Below are 12,118 nucleotides of genomic sequence, written 5' to 3'. Positions count from 1 at the left end.
AGAACCTTGCTGCCAACTTTAACAGCATCATCCTTAAAATAGCTGCCGAAACACACCACTGCCCAGCTTCGGGAAAACAGGCTTGGTCGAGTGACGAGGTGGCCGAGTGGTTAAGGCGATGGACTGCTAATCCATTGTGCTCTGCATGCGTGGGTTCGAATCCCATCCTCGTCGTTTGATGTCTTTAGTGTTTTCAGAGAGCCAAGTGTGCCTGGCAAAGCCGTTCAATGTACCCGGCCTGCCATGTTTAGCAAAGTCATCCTTAATATAGCGGCAGAAACACACCACAGCCCAGCTTCGGGCAACACATGCAGGCGAGTGACGAGGTGGCCGAGTGGTTAAGGCGATGGACTGCTACTCCATTGTGCTCTGCACGCGTGGGTTCGAATCCCATCCTTGTCGTTTGATGTGTTTAGTGCTTCGAGAGAGACAAGTGCGCCTGGCAAAGGACCTTGCTGCCAACTTTAACGACGTCATCCTTAAAATAGCTGCAGAAACAGAGAGCCTAGCGAACAGGTCAACTGCAGGGGTGCCCCTCAAGGCAAGCTTTAGCTGAATTTCATTTTAATTGTAGCTGCAGAAAAAGCACCTGTTCATTTCTGAAAACATTGTCGAGGACAGGATCAAAACAAGAAGGCCCCTGTTGCATGGATATGACCTTTATAAATACAAAAACACATTCTAAGGGAGGTCCAAATACTGACTACACCAACCGTCTTCAAGCTCATGTCTTCGCCGTCACAGTGAATGCAGCACTTTCAAGGAGCGAAAGCACAATTCTGTTCTTTCAACAAGTCTCAAAGCCTCCTAAGAGACCGTCAAAAATTGCCAAGGCTGACTATATTTCAAGTCATCCCAGCGGGGTATTGGGTAAAGTTTTCAACCAGCAAAGATCACGTCTCGGATAAACCTCATAGACTACGATATTGCCTCTGCGAAAGAATGCCGGCAAAAGGAGCAGCGTCTTCCGTGCTTTTATCTGGACATGGAACGACAGGGTGGTATCAAGCTTTAAACTGCCATGTAATAAGCTTTTGGGCACTGACGGCTGCATGGTGTGTCTACGAAACAGGTGAGGTATGTGCACAAAAAGGTTTTATCATTGTTATCTCTTCACTCAAAGAACAAAAAATGCGCTGCTTTCTAATTTTGGGGGGAGAGAATTGTGGATCCTGGTAACAAAGGGGCGGAGTTATAAAGCTCAATGTCCAAGAATATGTTTGAGTTCGGGATCGATTCCACGAGCTCCCTACGAGGTTGGGTAGGATAATGAAGAGTGCAAGGACACTGCAAACATATTCTGAGAGAGGTCCAATGCAAGCTATGCTGCCTTTTTCTCGACCCAGGCGTTCTCTCTAGGTTCTTTCCAACAAATCAGAAGCATCACACAAATGAAACATAAGCAGATCTCCCTCTATCAAAACAGTTGTGAGTCTCCTAACCCATAGAACCCAATGCTCCTTGCAGGTCAGTCGAAGGGTTACCTCTTTCATCAGCCAAACCATTTCCAACACAATATGGTGAACTGTATCTCCATCATGTTAATGAGAGGGGTTGAAAAGCACCAAATTACTACTTCCAACATCCAAAAGGTTGTGGCGAGGTGGCCGAGTGGTTAGGTGATGGACTGCTATTATGTTGTGTTGTGCACACGTGGGTTTGAATACCATCCTCGTCGTTTGATGTCTTTAGTGTTTTCAGAGAGCCAAGTGCGCCTGGCAAAGCCGTTCAATGTACCCTACCTGCCAAATTTAGCGACATCATCCTTAATATAGCTGCAGAAACAGAGAGAAAATGTAGTGAACACGTCAACCGCACAGGTGCCCCTCAAGGCGAGCTTTAGCTGAATGTGTCGAGAGAGCAAAGTGCGCCTGGCAAAGCCATTCAAAGAACCTTGCTGCCAACTTTAACAACATCATCCTTAAAATAGCTGCCGAAACACACCACTGCCTAGCTTCAGGAAAACAGGTCTGGTCGAGTGACGAGGTGGCCGAGTGGTTAAGGCGATGGACTGCTAATCCATTGTGCTCTGCACGCGTGGGTTAGAATCCCATCCTCGTCGTTTGATGTCTTTAGCTCTCTCAGAGAGCGAAGTGTGCCTGGCAAATCCGTTCAATGTACCCGGCCTGCCATGTTTAGCAAAGTCATCCTTAATATAGCGGCAGAAACACACCACAGCCCAGCTTCGGGCAACACATGCTGGAGAGTGACGAGGTGGCCGAGTGGTTAAGGCGATGGACTGCTAATCCATTGTGCTCTGCACGCGTGGGTTCGAATCCCATCCTCGTCGTTTGATGTGTTTAGTGTTTCGAGAGAGACAAGTGCGCCTGGCAAAGCCGTTCAATGTACCCTACCTGCCAAATTTAGCGACATCATCCTTAATATAGCTGCAGAAACAGAGAGAAAATGTAGTGAACACGTCAACCGCACAGGTGCCCCTCAAGGCGAGCTTTAGCTGAACGTGTCGAGAGAGCAAAGTGCGCCTGGCAAAGCCATTCAAAGAACCTTGCTGCCAACTTTAACGACGTCATCCTTAAAATAGCTGCAGAAACAGAGAGCCTAGCGAACAGGTCAACTGCAGGGGTGCCCCTCAAGGCAAGCTTTAGCTGAATTTCATTTTAATTGTAGCTGCAGAAAAAGCACCTGTTCATTTCTGAAAACATTGTCGAGGACAGGATCAAAACAAGAAGGCCCCTGTTGCATGGATATGATCTTTATAAAAACAAAAATACATTCTAAGGGAGGTCCAAATACTGACTACACCAACCGTCTTCAAGCTCATGTCTTTGCCGTCACAGTGAATGCAGCACTTTCAAGGAGCGAAAGCACAATTCTGTTCTTTCAACAAGTCTCAAAGCCTCCTAAGAGAAACAGGTGAGGTATGTGCACAAAAAGGTTTTATCATTGTTATCTCTTCACTCAAAGAACAAAAAATGCGCTGCTTTCTAATTTTGGGGGGAGAGAATTGTGGATCCTGGTAGCAAAGGGGCGGAGTTATAAAGCTCAATGTCCAAGAATATGTTTGAGTTCGGGATCGATTCCACGAGCTCCCTACGAGGTTGGGTAGGATAATGAAGAGTGCAAGGACACTGCAAACATCCTCGTCGTTTGATGTCTTTAGCGTTTTCAGAGAGCCAAGTGTGCCTGGCAAAGCCATGCAATGTACCCGGCCTGCCATGTTTAGCAAAGTCATCCTTAATATAGCGGCAGAAACACACCACAGCCCAGCTTCGGGCAACACATGCAGGAGAGTGACGAGGTGGCCGAGTGGTTAAGGCGATGGACTGCTAATCCATTGTGCTCTGCACGCGTGGGTTCGAATCCCATCCTCGTCGTTTGATGTGTTTAGTGTTTCGAGAGAGACAAGTGCGCCTGGCAAAGCCGTTCAATGTACCCTACCTGCCAAATTTAGCGACATCATCCTTAATATAGCTGCAGAAACAGAGAGAAAATGTAGTGAACACGTCAACCGCACAGGTGCCCCTCAAGGCGTGCTTTAGCTGAATGTGTCGAGAGAGCAAAGTGCGCCTGGCAAAGCCATTCAAAGAACCTTGCTGCCAACTTTAACAACATCATCCTTAAAATAGCTGCCGAAACACACCACTGCCCAGCTTCGGGAAAACAGGCTTGGTCGAGTGACGAGGTGGCCGAGTGGTTAAGGCGATGGACTGCTAATCCATTGTGCTCTGCATGCGTGGGTTCGAATCCCATCCTCGTGGTTTGATGTCTTTAGTGTTTTCAGAGAGCCAAGTGTGCCTGGCAAAGCCGTTCAATGTACCCGGCCTGCCATGTTTAGCAAAGTCATCCTTAATATAGCGGCAGAAACACACCACAGCCCAGCTTCGGGCAACACATGCAGGCGAGTGACGAGGTGGCCGAGTGGTTAAGGCGATGGACTGCTAATCCATTGTGCTCTGCACGCGTGGGTTCGAATCCCATCCTTGTCGTTTGATGTGTTTAGTGTTTTGAGAGAGACAAGTGCGCCTGGCAAAGGACCTTGCTGCCAACTTTAACGACGTCATCCTTAAAATAGCTGCAGAAACAGAGAGCCTAGCGAACAGGTCAACTGCAGGGGTGCCCCTCAAGGCAAGCTTTAGCTGAATTTCATTTTAATTGTAGCTGCAGAAAAAGCACCTGTTCATTTCTGAAAACATTGTCGAGGACAGGATCAAAACAAGAAGGCCCCTGTTGCATGGATATGACCTTTATAAATACAAAAACACATTCTAAGGGAGGTCCAAATACTGACTACACCAACCGTCTTCAAGCTCATGTCTTCGCCGTCACAGTGAATGCAGCACTTTCAAGGAGCGAAAGCACAATTCTGTTCTTTCAATAAGTCTCAAAGCCTCCTAAGAGACCGTCAAAAATTGCCAAGGCTGACTATATTTCAAGTCATCCCAGCGGGGTATTGGGTAAAGTTTTCAACCAGCAAAGATCACGTCTCGGATAAACCTCATAGACTACGATATTGCCTCTGCGAAAGAATGCCGGCAAAAGGAGCAGCGTCTTCCGTGCTTTTATCTGGACATGGAACGACAGGGTGGTATCAAGCTTTAAACTGCCATGTAATAAGCTTTTGGGCACTGACGGCTGCATGGTGTGTCTACGAAACAGGTGAGGTATGTGCACAAAAAGGTTTTATCATTGTTATCTCTTCACTCAAAGAACAAAAAATGCGCTGCTTTCTAATTTTGGGGGGAGAGAATTGTGGATCCTGGTAGCAAAGGGGCGGAGTTATAAAGCTCAATGTCCAAGAATATGTTTGAGTTCGGGATCGATTCCACGAGCTCCCTACGAGGTTGGGTAGGATAATGAAGAGTGCAAGGACACTGCAAACATATTCTGAGAGAGGTCCAATGCAAGCTATGCTGCCTTTTTCTCGACCCAGGCGTTCTCTCTAGGTTCTTTCCAACAAATCAGAAGCATCACACAAATGAAACATAAGCAGATCTCCCTCTATCAAAACAGTTGTGAGTCTCCTAACCCATAGAACCCAATGCTCCTTGCAGGTCAGTTGAAGGGTTACCTCTTTCATCAGCCAAACCATTTCCAACACAATATGGTGAACTGTATCTCCATCATGTTAATGAGAGGGGTTGAAAAGCACCAAATTACTACTTCCAACATCCAAAAGGTTGTGGCGAGGTGGCCGAGTGGTTAGGTGATGGACTGCTATTATGTTGTGTTGTGCACACGTGGGTTTGAATACCATCCTCGTCGTTTGATGTCTTTAGTTTTTTCAGAGAGCCAAGTGCGCCTGGCAAAGCCGTTCAATGTACCCTACCTGCCAAATTTAGCGACATCATCCTTAATATAGCTGCAGAAACAGAGAGAAAATGTAGTGAACACGTCAACCGCACAGGTGCCCCTCAAGGCGAGCTTTAGCTGAATGTGTCGGTAGAGCAAAGTGAGCCTGGCAAAGCCATTCAAAGAACCTTGCTGCCAACTTTAACAACATCATCCTTAAAATAGCTGCCGAAACACACCACTGCCCAGCTTCGGGAAAACAGGTTTGGTCGAGTGACGAGGTGGCCGAGTGGTTAAGGCGATGGACTGCTAATCCATTGTGCTCTGCATGCGTGGGTTCGAATCCCATCCTTGTCGTTTGATGTCTTTAGCGTTTTCAGAGAGCCAAGTGTGCCTGGCAAAGCCATTCAATGTACCCGGCCTGCCATGTTTAGCAAAGTCATCCTTAATATAGCGGCAGAAACACACCACAGCCCAGCTTCGGGCAACACATGCAGGAGAGTGACGAGGTGGCCGAGTGGTTAAGGCGATGGACTGCTAATCCATTGTGCTCTGCACGCGTGGGTTCGAATCCCATCCTCGTCGTTTGATGTCTTTAGCGTTTTCAGAGAGCGAAGTGTGCCTGGCAAATCCGTTCAATGTACCCGGCCTGCCATGTTTAGCAAAGTCATCCTTAATATAGCGGCAGAAACACACCACAGCCCAGCTTCGGGCAACACATGCAGGCGAGTGACGAGGTGGCCGAGTGGTTAAGGCGATGGACTGCTAATCCATTGTGCTCTGCACGCGTGGGTTCGAATCCCATCCTCGTCGTTTGATGTGTTTAGTGTTTCGAGAGAGACAAGTGCGCCTGGCAAAGCTAAAGCTCCCAAAGCTAAAGCAATGTACCCTACCTGCCAAATTTAGCGACATCATCCTTAATATAGCTGCAGAAACTGAGAGAAAATGTGGTGAACACGTCAACCGCACAGGTGCCCCTCAAGGCGAGCTTTAGCTGAATGTGTCGAGAGAGCAAAGTGCGCCTGGCAAAGCCATTCAAAGAACCTTGCTGCCAACTTTAACAGCATCATCCTTAAAATAGCTGCCGAAACACACCACTGCCCAGCTTCGGGAAAACAGGCTTGGTCGATTGACGAGGTGGCCGAGTGGTTAAGGCGATGGACTGCTAATCCATTGTGCTCTGCATGCGTGGGTTCGAATCCCATCCTCGTCGTTTGATGTCTTTAGTGTTTTCAGAGAGCCAAGTGCGCCTGGCAAAGCCGTTCAATGTACCCTACCTGCCAAATTTAGCGACATCATCCTTAATATAGCTGCAGAAACAGAGAGAAAATGTAGTGAACACGTCAACCGCACAGGTGCCCCTCAAGGCGAGCTTTAGCTGAATGTGTCGAGAGAGCAAAGTGCGCCTGGCAAAGCCATTCAAAGAACCTTGCTGCCAACTTTAACAACATCATCCTTAAAATAGCTGCCGAAACACACCACTGCCCAGCTTCGGGAAAACAGGTTTGGTCGAGTGACGAGGTGGCCGAGTGGTTAAGGCGATGGACTGCTAATCCATTGTGCTCTGCATGCGTGGGTTCGAATCCCATCCTCGTCGTTTGATGTCTTTAGCGTTTTCAGAGAGCCAAGTGTGCCTGGCAAAGCCATTCAATGTACCCGGCCTGCCATGTTTAGCAAAGTCATCCTTAATATAGCGGCAGAAACACACCACAGCCCAGCTTCGGGCAACACATGCAGGAGAGTGACGAGGTGGCCGAGTGGTTAAGGCGATGGACTGCTAATCCATTGTGCTCTGCACGCGTGGGTTCGAATCCCATCCTTGTCGTTTGATGTCTTTAGCGTTTTCAGAGAGCGAAGTGTGCCTGGCAAAGCCGTTCAATGTACCCGGCCTGCCATGTTTAGCAAAGTCATCCTTAATATAGCGGCAGAAACACACCACAGCCCAGCTTCGGGCAACACATGCTGGAGAGTGACGAGGTGGCCGAGTGGTTAAGGCGATGGACTGCTAATCCATTGTGCTCTGCACGCGTGGGTTCGAATCCCATCCTCGTCGTTTGATGTGTTTAGTGTTTCGAGAGAGACAAGTGCGCCTGGCAAAGCCGTTCAATGTACCCTACCTGCCAAATTTAGCGACATCATTCTTAATATAGCTGCAGAAACAGAGAGAAAATGTAGTGAACACGTCAACCGCACAGGTGCCCCTCAAGGCGAGCTTTAGCTGAATGTGTCGAGAGAGCAAAGTGCGCCTGGCAAAGCCATTCAAAGAACCTTGCTGCCAACTTTAACAACATCATCCTTAAAATAGCTGCCGAAACACACCACTGCCCAGCTTCGGGAAAACAGGTTTGGTCGAGTGACGAGGTGGCCGAGTGGTTAAGGCGATGGACTGCTAATCCATTGTGCTCTGCATGCGTGGGTTCGAATCCCATCCTCGTTGTTTGATGTCTTTAGCGTTTTCAGAGAGCCAAGTGTGCCTGGCAAAGCCATTCAATGTACCCGGCCTGCCATGTTTAGCAAAGTCATCCTTAATATAGCGGCAGAAACACACCACAGCCCAGCTTCGGGCAACACATGCAGGAGAGTGACGAGGTGGCCGAGTGGTTAAGGCGATGGACTGCTAATCCATTGTGCTCTGCATGCGTGGGTTCGAATCCTCGTTGTTTGATGTCTTTAGTGTTTTCAGAGAGCCAAGTGTGCCTGGCAAAGCCGTTCAATGTACCCGGCCTGCCATGTTTAGCAAAGTCATCCTTAATATAGCGGCAGAAACACACCACAGCCCAGCTTCGGGCAACACATGCAGGCGAGTGACGAGGTGGCCGAGTGGTTAAGGCGATGGACTGCTAATCCATTGTGCTCTGCACGCGTGGGTTCGAATCCCATCCTCGTCGTTTGATGTGTTTAGTGTTTCGAGAGAGACAAGTGCGCCTGGCAAAGCCGTTCAATGTACCCTACCTGCCAAATTTAGCGACATCATCCTTAATATAGCTGCAGAAACAGAGAGAAAATGTGGTGAACACGTCAACCGCACAGGTGCCCCTCAAGGCGAGCTTTAGCTGAATGTGTCGAGAGAGCAAAGTGCGCCTGGCAAAGCCATTCAAAGAACCTTGCTGCCAACTTTAACAGCATCATCCTTAAAATAGCTGCCGAAACACACCACTGCCCAGCTTCGGGAAAACAGGCTTGGTCGAGTGACGAGGTGGCCGAGTGGTTAAGGCGATGGACTGCTAATCCATTGTGCTCTGCATGCGTGGGTTCGAATCCCATCCTCGTCGTTTGATGTCTTTAGTGTTTTCAGAGAGCCAAGTGTGCCTGGCAAAGCCGTTCAATGTACCCGGCCTGCCATGTTTAGCAAAGTCATCCTTAATATAGCGGCAGAAACACACCACAGCCCAGCTTCGGGCAACACATGCAGGCGAGTGACGAGGTGGCCGAGTGGTTAAGGCGATGGACTGCTAATCCATTGTGCTCTGCACGCGTGGGTTCGAATCCCATCATTGTCGTTTGATGTGTTTAGTGTTTTGAGAAAGACAAGTGCGCCTGGCAAAGGACCTTGCTGCCAACTTTAACGACGTCATCCTTAAAATAGCTGCAGAAACAGAGAGCCTAGCGAACAGGTCAACTGCAGGGGTGCCCCTCAAGGCAAGCTTTAGCTGAATTTCATTTTAATTGTAGCTGCAGAAAAAGCACCTGTTCATTTCTGAAAACATTGTCGAGGACAGGATCAAAACAAGAAGGCCCCTGTTGCATGGATATGACCTTTATAAATACAAAAACACATTCTAAGGGAGGTCCAAATACTGACTACACCAACCGTCTTCAAGCTCATGTCTTCGCCGTCACAGTGAATGCAGCACTTTCAAGGAGCAAAAGCACAATTCTGTTCTTTCAACAAGTCTCAAAGCCTCCTAAGAGACCGTCAAAAATTGCCAAGGCTGACTATATTTCAAGTCATCCCAGCGGGGTATTGGGTAAAGTTTTCAACCAGCAAAGATCACGTCTCGGATAAACCTCATAGACTACGATATTGCCTCTGCGAAAGAATGCCGGCAAAAGGAGCAGCGTCTTCCGTGCTTTTATCTGGACATGGAACGACAGGGTGGTATCAAGCTTTAAACTGCCATGTAATAAGCTTTTGGGCACTGACGGCTGCATGGTGTGTCTACGAAACAGGTGAGGTATGTGCACAAAAAGGTTTTATCATTGTTATCTCTTCACTCAAAGAACAAAAAATGCGCTGCTTTCTAATTTTGGGGGGAGAGAATTGTGGATCCTGGTAGCAAAGGGGCGGAGTTATAAAGCTCAATGTCCAAGAATATGTTTGAGTTCGGGATCGATTCCACGAGCTCCCTACGAGGTTGGGTAGGATAATGAAGAGTGCAAGGACACTGCAAACATATTCTGTGAGAGGTCCAATGCAAGCTATGCTGCCTTTTTCTCGACCCAGGCGTTCTCTCTAGGTTCTTTCCAACAAATCAGAAGCATCACACAAATGAAACATAAGCAGATCTCCCTCTATCAAAACAGTTGTGAGTCTCCTAACCCATAGAACCCAATGCTCCTTGCAGGTCAGTTGAAGGGTTACCTCTTTCATCAGCCAAACCATTTCCAACACAATATGGTGAACTGTATCTCCATCATGTTAATGAGAGGGGTTGAAAAGCACCAAATTACTACTTCCAACATCCAAAAGGTTGTGGCGAGGTGGCCGAGTGGTTAGGTGATGGACTGCTATTATGTTGTGTTGTGCACACGTGGGTTTGAATACCATCCTCGTCGTTTGATGTCTTTAGTTTTTTCAGAGAGCCAAGTGCGCCTGGCAAAGCCGTTCAATGTACCCTACCTGCCAAATTTAGCGACATCATCCTTAATATAGCTGCAGAAACAGAGAGAAAATGTAGTGAACACGTCAACCGCACAGGTGCCCCTCAAGGCGAGCTTTAGCTGAATGTGTCGAGAGAGCAAAGTGAGCCTGGCAAAGCCATTCAAAGAACCTTGCTGCCAACTTTAACAACATCATCCTTAAAATAGCTGCCGAAACACACCACTGCCCAGCTTCGGGAAAACAGGTTTGGTCGAGTGACGAGGTGGCCGAGTGGTTAAGGCGATGGACTGCTAATCCATTGTGCTCTGCATGCGTGGGTTCGAATCCCATCCTCGTCGTTAGATGTCTTTAGCGTTTTCAGAGAGCGAAGTGTGCCTGGCAAATCCGTTCAATGTACCCGGCCTGCCATGTTTAGCAAAGTCATCCTTAATATAGCTTCAGAAACACACCACAGCCCAGCTTCGGGCAACACATGCAGGAGAGTGACGAGGTGGCCGAGTGGTTAAGGCGATGGACTGCTAATCCATTGTGCTCTGCACGCGTGGGTTCGAATCCCATCCTCGTCGTTTGATGTCTTTAGCGTTTTCAGAGAGCGAAGTGTGCCTGGCAAAGCCGTTCAATGTACCCGGCCTGCCATGTTTAGCAAAGTCATCCTTAATATAGCGGCAGAAACACACCACAGCCCAGCTTCGGGCAACACATGCTGGAGAGTGACGAGGTGGCCGAGTGGTTAAGGCGATGGACTGCTAATCCATTGTGCTCTGCACGCGTGGGTTCGAATCCCATCCTCGTCGTTTGATGTGTTTAGTGTTTCGAGAGAGACAAGTGCGCCTGGCAAAGCCGTTCAATGTACCCTACCTGCCAAATTTAGCGACATCATCCTTAATATAGCTGCAGAAACAGAGAGAAAATGTAGTGAACACGTCAACCGCACAGGTGCCCCTCAAGGCGAGCTTTAGCTGAATGTGTCGAGAGAGCAAAGTGCGCCTGGCAAAGCCATTCAAAGAACCTTGCTGCCAACTTTAACAGCATCATCCTTAAAATAGCTGCCGAAACACACCACTGCCCAGCTTCGGGAAAACAGGCTTGGTCGAGTGACGAGGTGGCCGAGTGGTTAAGGCGATGGACTGCTAATCCATTGTGCTCTGCATGCGTGGGTTCGAATCCCATCCTCGTCGTTTGATGTCTTTAGTGTTTTCAGAGAGCCAAGTGTGCCTGGCAAAGCCGTTCAATGTACCCGGCCTGCCATGTTTAGCAAAGTCATCCTTAATATAGCGGCAGAAACACACCACAGCCCAGCTTCGGGCAACACATGCAGGCGAGTGACGAGGTGGCCGAGTGGTTAAGGCGATGGACTGCTAATCCATTGTGCTCTGCACGCGTGGGTTCGAATCCCATCCTTGTCGTTTGATGTGTTAAGTGTTTCGAGAGAGACAAGTGCGCCTGGCAAAGGACCTTGCTGCCAACTTTAACGACGTCATCCTTAAAATAGCTGCAGAAACAGAGAGCCTAGCGAACAGGTCAACTGCAGGGGTGCCCCTCAAGGCAAGCTTTAGCTGAATTTCATTTTAATTGTAGCTGCAGAAAAAGCACCTGTTCATTTCTGAAAACATTGTCGAGGACAGGATCAAAACAAGAAGGCCCCTGTTGCATGGATATGACCTTTATAAATACAAAAACACATTCTAAGGGAGGTCCAAATACTGACTACACCAACCGTCTTCAAGCTCATGTCTTCGCCGTCACAGTGAATGCAGCACTTTCAAGGAGCGAAAGCACAATTCTGTTCTTTCAACAAGTCTCAAAGCCTCCTAAGAGACCGTCAAAAATTGCCAAGGCTGACTATATTTCAAGTCATCCCAGCGGGGTATTGGGTAAAGTTTTCAACCAGCAAAGATCACGTCTCGGCTAAACCTCATAGACTACGATATTGCCTCTGCGAAAGAATGCCGGCAAAAGGAGCAGCGTCTTCCGTGCTTTTATCTGGACATGGAACGACAGGGTGGTATCAAGCTTTAAACTGCCATGTAATAAGCTTTTGGGCAC

General features: G+C 48.2%; 12 non-coding genes across 12 annotated transcripts; 8 read left to right on the top strand and 4 right to left on the bottom strand.

Moving 5' to 3' along the window:
• Positions 1–803: 803 nt before the first annotated feature.
• Positions 804–944, bottom strand: LOC148980839 (U4 spliceosomal RNA). The gene has a single exon (XR_016168679.1). It is a non-coding gene; the product is annotated as a U4 spliceosomal RNA (small nuclear RNA).
• A 1,264-nt stretch (positions 945–2,208) lies between these two features.
• On the top strand, positions 2,209–2,290 carry trnas-gcu (transfer RNA serine (anticodon GCU)). Its single transcript has one exon. It is a non-coding gene; the product is annotated as a tRNA-Ser (tRNA).
• A 963-nt stretch (positions 2,291–3,253) lies between these two features.
• On the top strand, positions 3,254–3,335 carry trnas-gcu (transfer RNA serine (anticodon GCU)). The gene has a single exon. It is a non-coding gene; the product is annotated as a tRNA-Ser (tRNA).
• A 1,013-nt stretch (positions 3,336–4,348) lies between these two features.
• Positions 4,349–4,489, bottom strand: LOC148980836 (U4 spliceosomal RNA). Its single transcript, XR_016168678.1, has one exon. It is a non-coding gene; the product is annotated as a U4 spliceosomal RNA (small nuclear RNA).
• A 1,264-nt stretch (positions 4,490–5,753) lies between these two features.
• Positions 5,754–5,835, top strand: trnas-gcu (transfer RNA serine (anticodon GCU)). Its single transcript has one exon. It is a non-coding gene; the product is annotated as a tRNA-Ser (tRNA).
• A 146-nt stretch (positions 5,836–5,981) lies between these two features.
• Positions 5,982–6,063, top strand: trnas-gcu (transfer RNA serine (anticodon GCU)). Its single transcript has one exon. It is a non-coding gene; the product is annotated as a tRNA-Ser (tRNA).
• Positions 6,064–7,221: 1,158 nt separating this feature from the next.
• On the top strand, positions 7,222–7,303 carry trnas-gcu (transfer RNA serine (anticodon GCU)). Its single transcript has one exon. It is a non-coding gene; the product is annotated as a tRNA-Ser (tRNA).
• A 753-nt stretch (positions 7,304–8,056) lies between these two features.
• On the top strand, positions 8,057–8,138 carry trnas-gcu (transfer RNA serine (anticodon GCU)). Its single transcript has one exon. It is a non-coding gene; the product is annotated as a tRNA-Ser (tRNA).
• A 1,013-nt stretch (positions 8,139–9,151) lies between these two features.
• On the bottom strand, positions 9,152–9,292 carry LOC148980831 (U4 spliceosomal RNA). Its single transcript, XR_016168677.1, has one exon. It is a non-coding gene; the product is annotated as a U4 spliceosomal RNA (small nuclear RNA).
• Positions 9,293–10,556: 1,264 nt separating this feature from the next.
• trnas-gcu (transfer RNA serine (anticodon GCU)) lies at positions 10,557–10,638 on the top strand. Its single transcript has one exon. It is a non-coding gene; the product is annotated as a tRNA-Ser (tRNA).
• Positions 10,639–10,784: 146 nt separating this feature from the next.
• On the top strand, positions 10,785–10,866 carry trnas-gcu (transfer RNA serine (anticodon GCU)). Its single transcript has one exon. It is a non-coding gene; the product is annotated as a tRNA-Ser (tRNA).
• A 1,013-nt stretch (positions 10,867–11,879) lies between these two features.
• Positions 11,880–12,020, bottom strand: LOC148980828 (U4 spliceosomal RNA). Its single transcript, XR_016168706.1, has one exon. It is a non-coding gene; the product is annotated as a U4 spliceosomal RNA (small nuclear RNA).
• Between the last annotated feature and the right edge of the window lie 98 nt (positions 12,021–12,118).

This window comes from Pimephales promelas, chromosome 5 (genome assembly GCF_988280905.1).
Source record: "Pimephales promelas chromosome 5, fPimPro1.hap1.1, whole genome shotgun sequence".
NCBI classification, from domain to species: Eukaryota; Metazoa; Chordata; class Actinopteri; order Cypriniformes; family Leuciscidae; genus Pimephales; species Pimephales promelas.
Note: the sequence above shows the minus strand (reverse complement) of the source record. Positions and strands in the feature narration are given on the sequence as shown.